Raw genomic sequence first — 17,466 nt, 5'->3', positions numbered from 1 at the left:
TACCGCACAATTATCTATGAGATACAGAAGCTGATGCTGGTGAAGGGACTTGACAGGGTGGTGTTTTGCTGGATCAGAGGCCACAGTGGTGTTCGTGGACATGAGGTTGCAGACAGAGTAGCAAATTTGGCACATTCTAACAACCGCTCAGCAAGATCACAGCTGTGTTTTGAGGAGTGGATCTGTTCCATGAAGTCTCTCACGGTACAAGAATGGACACGCCAATGGGCAGCTGACGTGCAAGAAACAGGCAAGGGGACCTTTCAAAGAAGTTTGGGATCTGAAATAGCCTTTGTTGATTACGGAGTACTGCCACGCTCAGTTGAGTGCGCTGTGTGACGCCTGCGCCTGGGACATGTTGGTGTCTACGCTCATTTGGCAAGATTCAACTTGGCCAATTCAAGTAACTGTTCAGTATGTAATGTGGAGGACACAATTGAGCATTTCATTCTGCACTGCACACAATTTTCTAACCAACGAAGGGAATTCCGCTCAAGACTGGAAGGCCTCTCACTACAATGGGATCTTATCTCAGCTCTCGGCGGTGGGAACGCCCCAACAAGGAGACGCACTGCTGCCATCCGTCATCTGGGTCAATATTTGCTAAGCTGCAATATGGCGAACAGGCTATAAAGTTCTTCAAAGCCTAATTAATCCATCCTTTCTCTCTTTACAATTTACTGCCACACCGGCTGGTGGAAGTGCTAAAATTAAATAAAAACTAAAGTGGAACCAACAAGTGAAGTGGAGTGACCAAAGTTCCAGTTGTGCTCAGGCTGGGCGGTGTGCTACCACTACCAGCATACCCGAAGCCTTCAAATCAAATTTAAAAAAAAGCGCTACTACGGCAAAATAGTCGTAAAGGCCGGGCTATCAACGAGAAAGGTCCATGAAAACATTTAATTCAAAACATTGACCTGTCATGAATTCATCTATTTTAATTTGATTCGATGACCATTTTGTTGAATATCAGTTATTAATGTTTATCGACGTTTTTCATAATTTAATTTGATTTATTAATTTTCTAATTCAATTTAAGTTCGATATAATTGTAAAATTTCCGACTATAATGCTCGAAGTAGGAACCACGAATTCATATCTTGCACAAATTATCGTCGTCAACTGCTAAAAATTAACCCGATGTGATATTGGAAAAAAATTGTTTCATTTCATTGCTCTACCGTTTAATATCTAACCAAACAATAATTTTAAATCTAAATATATGTACATTTATATGGCATTGTTACAGGAATCAAGGCGGATTTATACACAAATTTTTTCCGCTTGTTATAATTTCAGTAATAATTCCGAACGAAGGGAAACATCCTCAATTTATTTCCCCAAATCGCGAGAACTTCAAAAAGTCTTAATAATTATCCTATATAACAATATGCATTTCAAAATAATTTTCAATATCATCACGTGTCAATTTTGCGGGTATATTATGCACATTTTTTGCGTTACATGACGAACTTTGCTTTACTTCATCGAAGCAAGTTTCGATTTCAGTTACAGCAAACAAAAACATCATATTATTAAAACTGATAAACATCAGCTAATCACTTTTCCGAAAACTTCATATTCCGAAAACGAGGCGCCAAATCATGTTTTAGGACTGAGACATTTGCGTTACTGACCGCGGTCATAAATCGCGTCTTCTCTGTTCTGGAACTAAAATTTATAACAACTCTCTTGCCGCACGTTTTGACAAATTGTCATGAAATTACTGTTGTAGCGCCCGTATGTACCTAGTATTCCGTACTATAGTTCCTATTAGTAAGTAACTTCGCCCCATAGGGACATGGGGGACAACCCCACATCCTCAATAAACAAATAAAAAAATAACTTCGCTCTAGAACTAATGACCATTGTTAGCATTGACTCGGCTCTTGTACGTTCAAGACCTACAACTACTGTTCTCCTTGTAAGTAATCTGTAAATAGTTTCGTTATGTGTAAGACCTTCACATATGAATATATTATTATTACGTTACCGTTTTCCTGTTTTATAGTAGTGTTATTTTGTTCCAGGATGTTGCGTTCTTGTTGAATAAAGCTCATGTTGAGTTACCTCGGCTTTCGCTTACAACACAAATAAAATTTATCAGAGAGTGTTCAAAGACGCGCAATAAGGATAGTTCGGGGCTTGAAAGGCAAGTCCTATGAGGAAAGAATAAAGATTATGAAGCTTCCAAGCATCCGTTATCGACGTCTGCGTGGAGAACTCATTGAAGCATACAAGTATACTCATGGCTTATACAAGGTCCTAGAAGGATTACTAGAATTTGAAACAAGAACCAACACCAGGGGCCACGGATATTAACTAAAAAAACAGCGTTGGAACACATCTATGCGACAACATTTTTTCTTCTCGCTTCGAGTCACCGACATGTGGAACAGCCTCCCTGATAGCATCGTTGATGCTCCGAGTATGAACATATTCAAGAACAGACTAGACGAAGCTATGCAGGAGCAAATGTTCAGTCTTAAAATGCCTAGCAAATTACGGACCAGGCAATAAGTCCAGCAGCTATCTCAATCAATCGTCAGCTATGGAAAGATCGGGTTCCAAAGGCCGGATCCCTTGTGAATCAAGTTACGAAAAATTCAAGAATCGGCAACAGGTCATGGGCCTATTTCTTGAACGCCGACATTTCTATTCTATTCTATCAATGTAACAAATCGGATTGGAAAATAGCAGTGAGTAAAATTTCAATAATGTTCATCAATTAAGAACTAAACACAGCCGCTGGGACCTGAAAACAATTTTTTAAACTTTTTCATACGCGCTTAACGTCGCATGTAAATAAATCCTGAAATTGGATACACTTCAATGTGATTGTAACCCTGTCACGCATTAAGGATCAAGATTGTTTTATAAATTAGGCGTGCTAAATTGAAGGGCGTAAAAAATGTAACGTAATATATCTCAATTAATTTTTTTTCGGATGTGATTGCATTGGGAAGTAAGTGCTCAGAAAAACAAGTAACTTTACGTGAGATTCCTACATAAAATTCACGAATGATTTGGGTTCATTTACTGTAAAGGCAAGAATCTCAGTTAATATTTTAATGTAGTACAAATTCGATGGAATGACTCAAGCGATAGCCTGTATAAACAATTATTTGTTGCAAAACTTGTCCGATTATTTATTTAATAATACCAATGGAAACTTAACAAATAAACTGGATGAGCAGAATTTGACACACATTACATAAATTAATGTTTCAATTTTAATCACAGCTTTGAGGGAATGGTGATGTGAATCGTACACTAAAACAATATGGGCCGAATAACTAAAACAAGAATATAATATAAATCTTTTGTAGAGCAATTACGAAAGATTAGAAACAGTGCAATAAACTAATCAATGATTACTCCATTTCTATTTTGCTGGAATTTAAATTCTGAAAATCAGCACAGTTTCACTATAGAAGGCTCCATTATAAGTCAAGCACATCCTTTTTCCGACGAATTTTTGACTGAGCAGACAATTTTGAGTTGATCATTCAATAGTTGAACTTGACAATAGAATTAGAATGTTAGCTATTAAAAATCATTGAAAAATCTCACGATCATTTATATTTTATACGGTAGTAAATTCATCGTATGAACTGATCACTCCCCACCGATGTGGTTAAATGAAAAATTGTCTTACATCTGTTAGAATGCGCTGAGCTTTGTAATTGCAAGATTATTCTATCCACATATAGTATGTTAAGGGTTCTAAGAACTTTCTTGCGGACGTGTATTCTAGGTATCCAAGTTCTAGTGAGAACTCGGCTTGAGAAAGAGGATGTGTAACATTTTTTCCTCACTCGTGCGGACAACAATTTCGTAATGTATTCCTTTCCTAAGGCTTAGCCAGTCCTAAGGCCTGCCATCTGGCAACACTGATAAGTTAATGTGCTTATATCGGCACTTTGTGTCTGACTTCTGAGGTTGACTGAACTAGTGTAGAGACTAGAGGCTGCAGTAGACTATTCTCAGGTATGACCGTATGAGTGCATTTGGAATAGTGTTCTTTATAATTAGTGTCAAATCACTGTCAATATAGAATATTATTTTATTATCTTCACCCTCCCATTTTTAAATTAAATTTTTGATAAAGTTTCAATTGCAACGAGGTAGTTCTTTGTTTTGTTTAAAGTTACAACTAGGCCTAATGAGGAATGTATGATGTGGATTAGACTCCTAATCGCCTATAGAGTTATTCAATTTTTAATGAAATACTATTTTATGGTGTTAAAATGGGCCTGGGGCAATTGGCCCAAGAGCCAATTTGTTTGTTTTGTATTTCAAATCAGGAATTTAAATTCAATCTACAAAGTTTTGTACCTATTTGTAATTATTGTGGATTGAATCGTACCTAGGTAGTTTTTCATGTAGGTAGGTATTTGTGAGTGAATGTACATAGTGAAGATGTTATTCTTTGAGATTTCCATCAATAGTGACATAACTACATATTGTATTACCTACGCACTTGAAATAAGAAGTGTAGCATTACACATTAAATGATTAAATTAGCATCAGTGCATTAACATTGTGTGCATTTGGGGGCTGGGGCGGCCATTCTAGCTTTCTAAGGCTGATTGGATTCCAGTGGCTGTGAAGTTGCACATGTTCTGATGCTAATTGGATTCTTGTGAACATGATGTTGCAAAGTTGCATACATTCTAGCGATGATTGGATTCAATCATTCATGAATCATGTGACTGTGACGTTGGATGCCTTCAACTGTTGATTGGATTTGGATCCTTGTTACTGTGATGAAGTAAGCTGTTTTTCCAATGAAACCCCTGTGGCAGCTTGCAGATATTTGTCAGTGATGATGATGGACTGAAAGTGGAGGTATCATCAGCCACTATGCAGAGGGTGGATGCAGCGTTGGCAACTTGGCAATATATGGATTTTTAAGCCCAAAGCGTCGCCGGCCATTTTAAAGATGCGTCGCCGGGTAATTTTTAATGAAAAGCCATTTACGCTGAGTAATGACGAACTATTTACAAGCCACGAACTTATTACAAGGTTGCATGCACGTGTTACCCCAAATAACTAATTTTACCCTAAAAACAGTCCGGTTGTACAGCAAGTGTCAACTGAACAAGTAACAAAGAAGTCTGACCGCTCTAATGCGACCAAAACTACGCAATCGAAAAAATGTTGTTTACATTTTTTGCGGAAACTCATCGCAACTGATTTCCGGACAAGCTTCGCTGCATCGTAATCCATCCAACGTACCGGAAACCTTACTTTTTTTCTAAATAGTTGGCTGAAGACTGAGAAATATATTAAATGCAAGATTTAGACTCTCCCTCAAGTTCATTTTTGAGTCCTATAACTATAAGTAGACCAGTAAAGTATCCTGGATACCAGCACTATCATACATAAGAAATTGGTTTAAATCTTGAGGAAATTAAAAATGAACTGATTCTAAAAAATCTGTGGTTTGTCACTATGTTGCAAGATCTTTGGTGACGCTTCAGTAGCAAAATTGATGCCCTCAGAAGATCTTGCTGACACAGTTAGATTGAAATTCTTTCATTTAATATATTTGTCAGTCTTCAGCCAACTATTTAAAAAAAGTAAGGTTTCCGGTATGTTGGATTGATCAGTATGCAGTGAAGCTTGTCTGGAAATCAGCTGCGATGAGTTCCCACCAAAAAAATGTAAACATTGGATAGGTATTCCAGTGTCAGGAGCCACCTGCACAGATTCAACATGGGTGACTGATCAATTTATTGTATTTCACACAAACACAGTCAGCAGTGTGAAATTCTGTGTAGGTAATATATTCTCATGTTCATTTAAGAAAATGTATCAAAAAGCCTACCACATTACACCTTTCACCACAGTGACAATTGATACACTGAGCTAAACAGAAACTGTCATGGTTCGGATCTGATACAGGGTTGGCAATGCCTTAATTATATTTACTAGTTGTTTATCTATAGCTGACAAATTTTTGCAATGAATATGTGCTAAAATAACAAAAAATTATAGCAACTTTTGCAAAAAATTCTCACAATTTCACCAATACCAACCAAAAGCAGTTCTCCAGAGAACTCCAATGCCAAAAAGCAGTTCTACGAGAGGCCAATGTAGTCTATAAATTTTGCTTCAAAGTAGGTTGAAGACTTATTCATCATTTGGATTTTGGACTACATTGGAGTAATTGAACTAATAATCATGACATTGAGACTGTCCCACCTGCCATCTTCTCACCAAGAGGGCAGAGAAACCCACTGAGACAATCACACAAGACCATCACTTGCACCATGCTGGAAAAACCTACCAGCATCACGCAGAGGTCATTGAGAGGTGTACAACTTTAACCAACCAAAAATTGCTGGAACTCTCACTGCTTTGAATTGGTCCTTGGCTATCTATTTCCAAACTACTGGATTTGTCTAAACTTTGAAATTGTATGCTGAGCTAGGGGCTTTCTGGCTTGAAATTTTTGTGTTGAATCCTATTTAAGTGTGTTATGAATTTATGTCCAAGAAAATTTCATTATTCAATGCTTCTCTTAACTTGAAAATGAATGTTGCTACATGTGAAACTTCATTAATATATTATTATTACTTGCTAAACCAGCCATTTGACCTACCAATGTCGTCTAAAAAATTGTTTGACTTCTTGAAAATTGTAATGCATTCTCTGGTCATTAATTGTACACACATGTGTATTAGTGTGCATAATAGATGTTATCTTACTTATGAGTCCACCTAATTTAACTGTTGAGTCTTATGCTTTTCCTACAATTGTGGTTATAAATTATTTTTCCTGAAGTAATTTTTGAAATTGCTGGTAAAAATAGGATGTTTTTCTTGAAATTGGGGGAAAGCCAAAGGAACAGACAGAATTGGTTAAATATGAACTATAAAGGCATTTTTTGGCCAAATCATTTATCTTTGAGATGGCAGTTTTGTGTTGAACTTGGTTCATATTTTCACCTCCAATGGATGCCATGTCTCCTAAAATGTTCCATTTTAAAAAGCTTATACCAAGATCAAACATTATAAACAGTTTATTCAGAGTTTAAATGCTATTATGTACACATGAAATGATTACAATAAATATGGTTTTCTTACAGTAGTAGGAAATCCAGTTATTATTGCCAGCCTTGGAACCTATTTTCTGCAATTAACAAAGAATATATGATTATAGTCCATGAATATTTTGAATGTGTAAATAATCAAATTATTCTTTGGGTTCAACATTTGCTGCTCATTCCTATGTCACCACCTATGAATATATACAGTACAATAATACAACTAATACAAGTAACTGCTCTCATTATAGCTTATTTGTTGCACAACCATAATAGACTTATGTATAAGACATTAAGGAAGCTGCCCTCTTTGCCCTGGTCCTTAGTTTTTTGGCTATTGGCTAAAAAACACCAAGTAGGAACAGCACCTTTTAACATTGTTTGAAGAGTGGTGGTGTCTCATGGATGATGAGAATGATATTGTGCATCCAAATAAAATTTTTTTTTGATATTGTGCATCGGAATGTAAGGAATGGTACCTGTAAGAAATAAAGAAACCAATGAATCTCTTCTCAGGTGGTGAGATGAGGGACAAAATGGCTCTATTTTTAGTAAAGTCATGGCACTGGCTGCCAAGGAAAGGAAGAAATCATGAGAAAAACTGGAAGACTTGACAGTCAAGTCTTTTCTGAAAGTCCTGGCCTTTCAGAAAAGACCCCTGAGAGGAGAAAAGAAATGGCGTTATAGTAGAGATGGACTAAATAAGTTAAGGTGAACCTCTGCCACTGATTACAGCATTCACCCATGACAGATCCAGTGCAAAGCAAGCCTTCAGCTACATAGTTACTGCAAAGCTTGCAGCAGCCCTTGATCTTGCCTAGATTCTAGATCATAGTGCTGCAATTACAATGTTACTGACATTTACTTCCAGTGGCGCTTGATCAACTGTCAAAGAAAGCCTTGTTATGCACCGTTTGCTTCATTCAGCAAGCACAAATATGAAGGGAATGCACTTCTGGTGATCCACTGCAATGTTAGCTGTTGGACAATTTGACCAGCTAAGAACATGTAGCTCAGATACCCATACTTGTTCCTGGCAGTGAATGGAAAAAGTTCTTTCTCTGCCAAAGTATAAATTTGAAAAAGGTTAGAATACCCTGTCTACTGTGGTAGCCAGCTTGTTGAAATGAAATTTTGCAGAATCCACACATGCTATGTATTTTGATGCACTGCAAACTCTTGTTACCAAACCAGAGCCTGTGTCCTAATTTAACAGAAATAAGAGCAAAATCTACACTTTGCCTGTTATCACATATTGGTGCTCATTTTGGATGCTGAATTCAAGACAAGGATGGGTGAAATTTCTGGGCTTTTCAGTTTGAGCAGTCAATGTTACCCAAGCAGCAGGGGTAACATTGACCAGAGAACTTGTCCGTATTTGACTCCAAATTGTGTAGATTGGAAAAATGAGATCATCCAGATTCAAAATTTTGGCCTTTGCATGCATTCTATTTGACTTTGTTCATGTGAAAGAGTTTTGTTGTAAATTGAAGTGATTTAATCACATGATTTAATCATTGCCAACCCTGAAGTCAACCCATTTCACTGTATGTTGTGCAGGTAGCTTAATTTGGGCTCAAGTCCTGATAATATCATTTAAAATATTCAATAATTTATTAGTGCTAATATTTTCCCTATTTGCAGCATATATATGTATTATAGCTATCTTGAACTCTTTTCTACAACACTTCTCTTTAACATCACTTCTTGTTGTTTGTTTCTCTGTTTATCTGCTACAAATCTTATAATCAATGTTTAACACACTTCTACCACTCCAATTGATCTGAAATTTTGCACACTTATATAAAGTTGGAGACAATGCATGAATCCTTTGACAGAATTAATAATTTTGAAAATTTAAAAATGTTAATTTTTTATATTAAAAAATTGAAAATAAAATTATTTTAGCTGCTACATATCTTGTAATCTATATTTACACACTTCTACCTGTCCACTTGATCTGAAATTTTGCACACTTGCGTAAAGTTGGAGACAGTGCATGAAAAAAAATCAATATTATGGAAAATGTAAAAATAGATTTGTCTGCTAAAAATCTTTTAATCCATATTTGACACACCTCTACCTGTCCAATTGTTCTGAAATTTTGCACACTTGCATAAAGTCAGAGACAATGCATGAATCAGTTGATAGAATAAATAATTTTGAAAATTTACAAAATTTTTATTCATTGAAAATAATTTGAAATTAATTTTTTCAATTTTTGAAAATAAAATTAGAAATTCATTGTACATGTATAATTATTTTGAATACTTTCACTTTTTTGAAAGTATTAGAATTTAATTGAAAAAAATATCATGGTCTGCTTTGGTAGGGTAGCGACAATGAATTTAAAAGATTTTTAATGTAGGTACCGGTAAATAAATTGTGCAGTGAGCGAGCACGACCACAGCAAGTGTGACGCTTTGGTCGTCATCTTTATTGGGGATCAATAAAGATCCCCATTAAACTCTACACTCATCGGGGATCATTTAGATGAAAATAATTTTTTTTTTCAGAATTTTTATTTGTACAAAAAAAAATTGTTACGAGCCAAATTTTACTCATTTTTAATTAAATGCATGATCATGAATTCTTTATTCACAATTATTATGTAGAAAACAACCATCGACTTAGCATTTGTATGGGGGTGTGCTTTGTTTATTGAAGAAGATCTATTTGAATAAATTAAAAAATTAAACAAATTTTTAAATATATTTTAGTCCAACATGATATGATTCAAGTTGTTATGTCAGTATGTGTATTTAGCGTATTTGGAAAGCCTGTACCTCAGGATAAGTTGTATGTATCATTTGACATTTAAAAATTAAGAAATTTAGCTTAATCAATCATAATGCAGAAACAAGATTATAGGAATTTATTTTGCAAAAACATGTTATTATTTATTTTCATATCCTTCAGTTTCTTGAACATGATTCAGTTTCATTATTTTATCTTTAGTAAGTAGCTTCAGTGTCCTCATGTCAGCAATGATCGTAGGTCCACTTTTTGAGTGGGTAAAAATGATTGTACATGTAAAAACTTTCAATGGTTTTATTTTGATGGTGCTAAGGCCTATAGGCTATATATCTGAAAATTTTATTGTGGCGTTCAAGCAATTGAATTAAATTCAGCATCACATAGAACCAATTTTGCAAATTTATACTTAATTATTATAGGGGAGCGTCGGTTTTTTTCTGCTTTTGAAATCGAAAATTTTGGCTCTTCAGTGTTTCAGGCTTATTTTGTAACTGCTGAGAAGGCGCGTCTAATGCAGCAAATCGCAGTCTGTGCGCACTCTAGTTTTTGCATAAAGCAATTTAAAAAATTATGAAATGAGCATCTTTTAACAACATGTACAGGGTGCGGCGTGGGAACTTACTCTTTTAAAAAAATCACAAAGTAAAAAGTATTAAAGATAGCGTTTTAATTCTTTCTTTTTTACAAAGAGCTACATTTAAAGTTTCGTTGGGTTTACTTACAAGTTTAATTCTTGAATATTACATCTTGTAGGTGACCTCCATGCTGTTCAATACATTTTGTCAGACGAGAGGTTGCAACGATAGACCGGCCACTAGAAAAGTACACAGAGACTGCGAACGCGCGCTCCTCTCTCGACCACTGCATGGTCGCAACTGAACTGAGTGGACAAAAAACTTCATAGCCCGCGCACCATATTGCGCATGGCGCCACCTTCCTAGGACTAATGGCCGCCACGTGGCGCGCAATTCAAATAAGTAAGTTCCCGCGCCGCACCCTGTATATACATGTATTCAAATTAAATCTGTACTGATAGATCATTATTCTCGTTAATTGCAAAGTGTTTGCACTCATTTGAAAGCTACAAACAAGACGCTTTCAAGAAAGTTAATACCATGGATGTATGGTACATGCAATAATTTTTACGTAAGGCCGTTTTGAACTTATATGAAATGGACATGTTGAGTTTTCACTGTGTGACGGCATGATAGCCTTACGGTTGTGGGATTGAATGAAAGCTAAGTCTTCTGCTAAGGTTTACTTCAACACCGAACGAGAGAGCAACCTGCTTGAGCCGAAGACCAGAAGCTAGAGAGCGATAGGAGAAGCGGGTGCTTCCTCTTACAGGGAAATAAGGCAAGAGACATAAAAGTTACGTTAGAATCCGACAACTCGCAGTACATGTTGCAGATAGGTGATACGTTTATTCTAACACCCCCTCTTAAACGTATCATTTTTTGATCAATGCATTTCAATGTTAGGAGTAATCAATACAAGCAGAGTATACAAGAAAAGAAAAATTTGTGATCCTAAATGAGAGCCCTGTTATATTATTTTATATTATTGTGCGAAACAAAGGGAAATTGCGCAAACAAAGGAAATTTTCTTAGCTGTGTTAGCATGAGTTCTCCCTAAAAAAATATGAAGTACAATTTTCGGTGACAGGTACAAGTGATTTATAGTTATGTATGAAAGAACAAATTCAGCCACTTATTACTAAAGTCATTTCTAAGTCTAGTCACAAATGGGTGCACCGTTTGCCTACGGACAGAGGTACTTAACACAAACATTACACAAATAATATAAACACAAATTCCATGACACAAACATTGCACAATAGTCTTATCATAAAATAAAGGTAAAAAAAATAATCTGCGGGTACGCCGCTAGCGCATTGTTTGTTATAACTGTCACAATAACTATTTGTCAACAGAGAAACCAATCGCTTCAATGAAACTGTTTGCTTTGTTCCTAGGCAAACACTTGGTGTAAACATCAGCTACATTTTTATCAGTAGGCACATATTGGACATCGACTGACTTGTTTTTAATTTCAGATCTAATGAAATGGTATTTAATATCTATATGTTTGTTCCTCTGACGGTTCACCAGATTCTTGGCTATGAAAATGGCTCCCTGGTTGTCTGCAAATATTACAGTTGGATCAGGCGATTTTATGAACATGTCATTCAACAACATACGCAAGGACCTCTTGCACAGCGGATGTCATTGCTACGTATTCTGCTTCACATGAGCTTAAGGCTACCAGCGGTTGTTTCTTCGTGTTCCATGAGATAAGAGAACCATTTTTAGCTAATTTGAAACAATACCCTGTGATGCTTTTGCGATCAGGGTTGCTACCCCACAGGGTTGGCAATGATTAAATCATGTGATTAAATCACTTGATTTTTTTATAAAAAAATCATGATTTTTTTTATTTTTTCGATTTTTTTGATTTTTTTGATTTTTTCATATATTTAAACATGTTGAGTGGCAGTCTTTAATTTATATTGAGGTATTGTTATTCATGGTTTAGGTAGTATAAATGTACTATGAATGACAAATTGGTATATAAACTTGTTGCCTTTAGTGTGTATTAGGTTCCAATAAATTGAATGTTTTTGGTACAGAGGCATCAAGTGTGCAATACATGGTACGTAGCTAGCAGCTTAGCTAATTCTTATAAGGCTATAAGTAGTCTAACTATTTGACTATTAGCTATATATTGATTACAATACATATACAATTTAAATGTGTTAGCTAGTTTATACAGGGTGGGGCAGAACTGATTGAACAGTGTTGAGGCAAAATAAAAGAGTAATGGAGATACATAAAGACGAAAGTTTATTTTCCTCAAGATTAGCATAACATACCATTTAAAATACTTATGTTTTGAAAACAATATCAGGAAGATGGGGTTTGTTAGCTGCATCACACTGTTGGAGTTGTTCTCGGAAGTTTTCTACAGCACGTTCACACATATGGCGAGGTATGGCCATAACCTCGGCTGTAATAATCTGTTCCCTTAGCTGTGGTAGGATGTGAGGGCAACTTCTGAACCTCTTTCTTTTAGATGTCCCCAAAGAAAGAAATCGCAAATGCTCAAATCAGGTGACCTTGCAGGCCACTGTAAATCACCCCTCAGAGTCTGGGAACATGCATTTCAAAACATTGAGCGACATTCGGGCTGTGTGAGCTGTAGCCCCATCCTGCTGGAACCACACCTCTCCCAATGCTTCATTTTCAACAATGTTTTCCATCATGGGCTGCAAGAAATTTTGCAACATTGCAGCATAGCGATCGGAATTCACTGTTACGGCTACTCCCTCCTCTGAGAACGACTCCAACAGCGTGTTGCTGCTAACGGCCCCCATCTTCCAGATACTGTTTTCAAAACATAAGTATTCTAAATGATATGTTATGCTAACCTCTAGGAAAATAAACTTTCTTCTTTATGTACCTCCATTACTCTTTTATTTTACCTCAAAACTGCTCAATCGGTTCTCTCCCACTCAGTATATTGAGAGGTTGAGATTGTATTGACCTTTTAGGCAATTAGAAAGATTTTCCACCCTGATATGAGTATTCTAATTCAAATATTTAATTTCAATCTCTAAATATGTGAATTTAAAACTAGAAACTAGACAATTACAATTATAAGACTATATATAAAATGATTAAATGCAGTGAATGGATATAAAATATTTGAATTGTGCACATGTTTATTTCAAACAGTATTAGATTTTCTCATACCTTAAGTCTCGTTTCAAGTCGGATGAGGTTTGTTTGGTTATCGTTCAGTTTATGTTTAGTATTGGTTTATTGGTCTGAATTAAATGGGAACAGTGCAGTCAGTCACTACTAGTAGGTGTGTATAGAGGGTAGAGTCTGGTAGATTTATAGGACATAAAACTAGTATAGATCTATTGATAGTGCTGACTGTGCTGTGCACTGTGCTATCAGCTACCTATCTGTTATGTGACTCTTCAATGTCTAAAAGATCTGCATTCCTAAAGTGTTTTTGTATATTGAAGCCAGTTAAATGGTCAATATTTAGCTCATTACCTTGCTCCATACAAACTTTGCAAAGCTAATGAATAGACTTGCCAATAATTGTTTGCCCAAAGATCCCTAAGTGGTAAACACTACCTTGGCCTGTTGGCCATTATTGAAGGCAATAAGTGCCCTTTTTAGCCATCCATTATGATCCATATACTGTTATTGTTAGTAGGCTAATTGCAACATAAAAAATAACACTTCAGAAAGACAAAAAAGTTGAAAAAATCAAAAAAATCAAATAAATCAAAAAAACCATGAAAAAATCAAAAAAATCATTGATTTTTGATTTTTTTTATTTTTTTAAAAAAATAAAAAAAATCGCCAACCCTGCTACCCCAATCCGAGTCACAAAATCCAAATAATTCAACTGTGTCAGATTTTTTAAACGTCAGACAATAGTCAATGGTTCCTTTCAGGTATCTCAGGACATCCTTGGCAGCATTCATGTGTGCAGCACTTGGCCACTGCATAGCCTGAGACAGCTTGGACACAATGTAGCAAATATCTGGTCAGGTACATGACATTATATAGATGAGAGACCCTATCATTTCCTGATACAGTTTTACATCAGCAGGCTTTGAACAAATTGCATCTGAAACAACATGATCAACCTCGATGTCGGAAATATTTGATTTTAGGTTGCAATCACTCATACCAAAACGTTCTAGAATTTTTTAAATATTTTTGGATTGGTTCATTGTAATTTTATTATCTGAAATTTCAAAATTTATACCTATGAACCAGGCTAGTTTTCCCAAATCTTTCATTTTGAAAGCTTTGGACAGGCTGGCTTTGATAGCCTTAATTATGTCAGCACTGTCAGATACAATTAGGAGGTCGTCAACCCACACAACGATTATCGCAGTAGATTGCTCAGCTTGTCTAGAGTACACACAGCCATCAGCGTTAGATTGATCAAAACCCTCTGAAGTGAGAAAGGAGTGCAGCATTTCATTCCAATTTCGTCCACTCTGTTTTAGGCCATAAAGGGATTTCTTAAGTTTCCAATATAGTTTGTCCCCACTATCATTGCTCACAGAGTAGCCCTCAGGCTGCTCTAGATAGACTTCAGTATCAATTTGTGCATTTAAGTAGGCTGACTTGACATCCATTTGGCTCACAATATAATCATTTTGGGCTGCTAACTGTAATACTACTCTGATTGATGTGATTTTTGCAGTGGGAGAGAAGGCTTCTTGATAGTCTATGCCCAATGTATTAAATATTTTACATTACTAAACCCCCAACATGTCTCTCAACAGGGAACATGGGAAATCTTTCGAGTAGCGACAACGACGGGATTTCAACGGGATTTCAAGGCCTTTCCTTTATGGCACGGGCATGCAGGGCTTCATTCAAGGGGAAGGATCACCAGAGGAAGAGGCATATACGAAGGCGGCACCAGCCGAAGACAGCTCAAGTGAGCACTGCATCAAAGTCGACCCAAACCGCGGAGCTTGCATCAAAGTCGACCCAAACCACGGACAGCTCCAGCGATGAGTAAGTAGATGTAGGTATTGTGATCGTCAACAGATATTTAGAAAAATATGTGAATTTTAGATTATCAAGTTCTATTTTAACAATTATGAGAACAACCATTGGTTTCTAATATTCATATGTATATATTTGCACATTTTCGCGATGTATTGACAGTGCAGTGTTGTATTGACAAATAGAATAAAGTCAGTTTTTCTCTTAAATCTGATTACTCCGATTAAATCTGCGTAGGAAAATTTGAGGAAAAAATGCAGTGCTCTACTTTTCGGATACTTTGATGTTTATGGAATTCCATGTACATAGAATTCTGGAAGAAATATCAGTAAATGTTTAAGGAAAAGGCTTGTAGTTGATTATGAATCATTCATGAAACTCACCAGCAGGAACGGCTCGGAAATTCATGATATTAGGTATTTAAGCCCTAATTCAAGCTAGTTTTTCATTTATCATATGATACCTTTTCTAGAGTGTCACCGAGGCTCGAGCGATCGCCACCAAGTGGCCCAGCATAGACAAGAAGTCCGTCGCTTTTCCTCGTACGGAATAAGAAGAATGACCAGGGCACGGTGCTGCAAATCCACTCATTTGGATTTCGGTTTTTCCGTTTGGGCTTTTTACGTTTTCTCTTTCTTTTCTTCTCATTTTCAACTTCTCGGTATCGTTGTTTTTGATTTGTATCGTTAAGATTGTTAATGTGTCGACAAGCGGAAAGATGTTATATTTGTTCTGTCTTCATTTTGTTATACCTAGACACTGCGCTTTTTTAGCACTTCTTGGTGACTACATCGGGTCGGTACATAAGGAACAAATGGGTCTGGTTTTTTTTTTTTTGGAGTTCCATCGCGTTTTGTGTTTCGAATTCTCTCGACACTTAGTACTGTTGCTTGCTTTGGATAAGCTGCGATATGCAGCTAATCCAAAGCTGCGAGGCTTGAATATTTGAAAAAAATGCCTTCAAATCCGGTTTATATTGTCATTTTACTAAATTATCTTTAAAACTTTCTCAATATAATGGTTTCAATGGTTTCAATGTCAATATAAGGGTTTCAAAAACTTTTTCAATATAATGGTTTTCAATGGTTCTTATAATGATTAATTAGACACATTATTCCAGATTTTGGCTTACGTAAAGTAAAAATATTCTGACGTGAATGTGTTTCTTTTTAAGCAGATATTCGGTAGCAGCTGTTTGAAAGCTCTCGTGTCAGAATAAATCATGAATAATTTATAACAATTTGAGGAGAATATTATCTGCTGAGTTATTACTTACATTTAAGCAATACCTATTATACTATATATTATATATAATGGAAGTCAGTCTATAAATGGAAGTCAGTTTCTCTTATTCAGGTTGTGACCGCATTCAAAGGAACCGTTTTGCCCAGTCTCATTCTTTCAGTAAGAATTATGTGCCTTCATTCTCATTCGAATTAGAAAACTTGACCTTTGATAAAATGACCCTCGGCACTCTTTCAAATTAGCGGAATGTCGTACTAAATGAAGAGCCAGACTTACATTTTTCTTAATTTCAAGGGACATTCCTCAATTCATTTGATTGTAAGCTACTGTTATCACAGGGATAAGTGAATTTCCTTATGCTTCCTTGGAACGCATAAAATATTCGAGTTTCCACGTTAAATTCGAACCTGTTAGCCAACATAAAAATGTAAAAATACACCCGTAAATATTTGCACATAAGTCTACTCTTTGGCATTCGATAAACAACCCTCGTTAGGCAAGCAACCAGCAGTTCTAAGCTTTGGAAAAAATGGTCAGTTCCCTTCCTCAACTGCAACGCTCATATTTAAGCATAAAAAATGAATGCAGTCCCATTACTCCCTAAGAATTAATGATCCCTGTTGAAAAAATTCTAATTTTTAAAATTCTTACCGTGGAGTCACGAGGGCCGTCTGATTAGCATCTACGACCAAAGAGGGATCAAGACGACCATTTTTACTTGAGTTTTGAGCGCCCAAGTTGTCGTGCTGGGGCCGTATTATCAAAACTTCGTAAGTACGCACAATCGACTTACGAGTGGCGTTGCTATGACAACGTAATAATAGCGGTGGTATTATAAAAATATTTGCGCGGGAAAAAAAT

General features: G+C 36.1%; 1 long non-coding RNA gene across 1 annotated transcript; it reads left to right on the top strand.

Annotated features, from left to right (window-relative positions):
• Positions 1-3,785: 3,785 nt before the first annotated feature.
• Positions 3,786-16,518, top strand: LOC108672097. The gene is made up of 3 exons (XR_001930870.2): positions 3,786-3,990; positions 15,132-15,369; positions 15,833-16,518. It is a non-coding gene; the product is annotated as an uncharacterized LOC108672097 (long non-coding RNA).
• The last annotated feature ends 948 nt before the right edge of the window (positions 16,519-17,466 follow it).

The sequence above is a fragment of the Hyalella azteca genome, unplaced genomic scaffold (assembly GCF_000764305.2).
Source record: "Hyalella azteca isolate HAZT.00-mixed unplaced genomic scaffold, Hazt_2.0.2 contig17652, whole genome shotgun sequence".
Lineage (NCBI taxonomy): Eukaryota > Metazoa > Arthropoda > Malacostraca > Amphipoda > Hyalellidae > Hyalella > Hyalella azteca.
The sequence above is the reverse complement of the archived record's forward strand: the minus strand, read 5'-3'. Positions and strand labels throughout refer to the sequence as shown.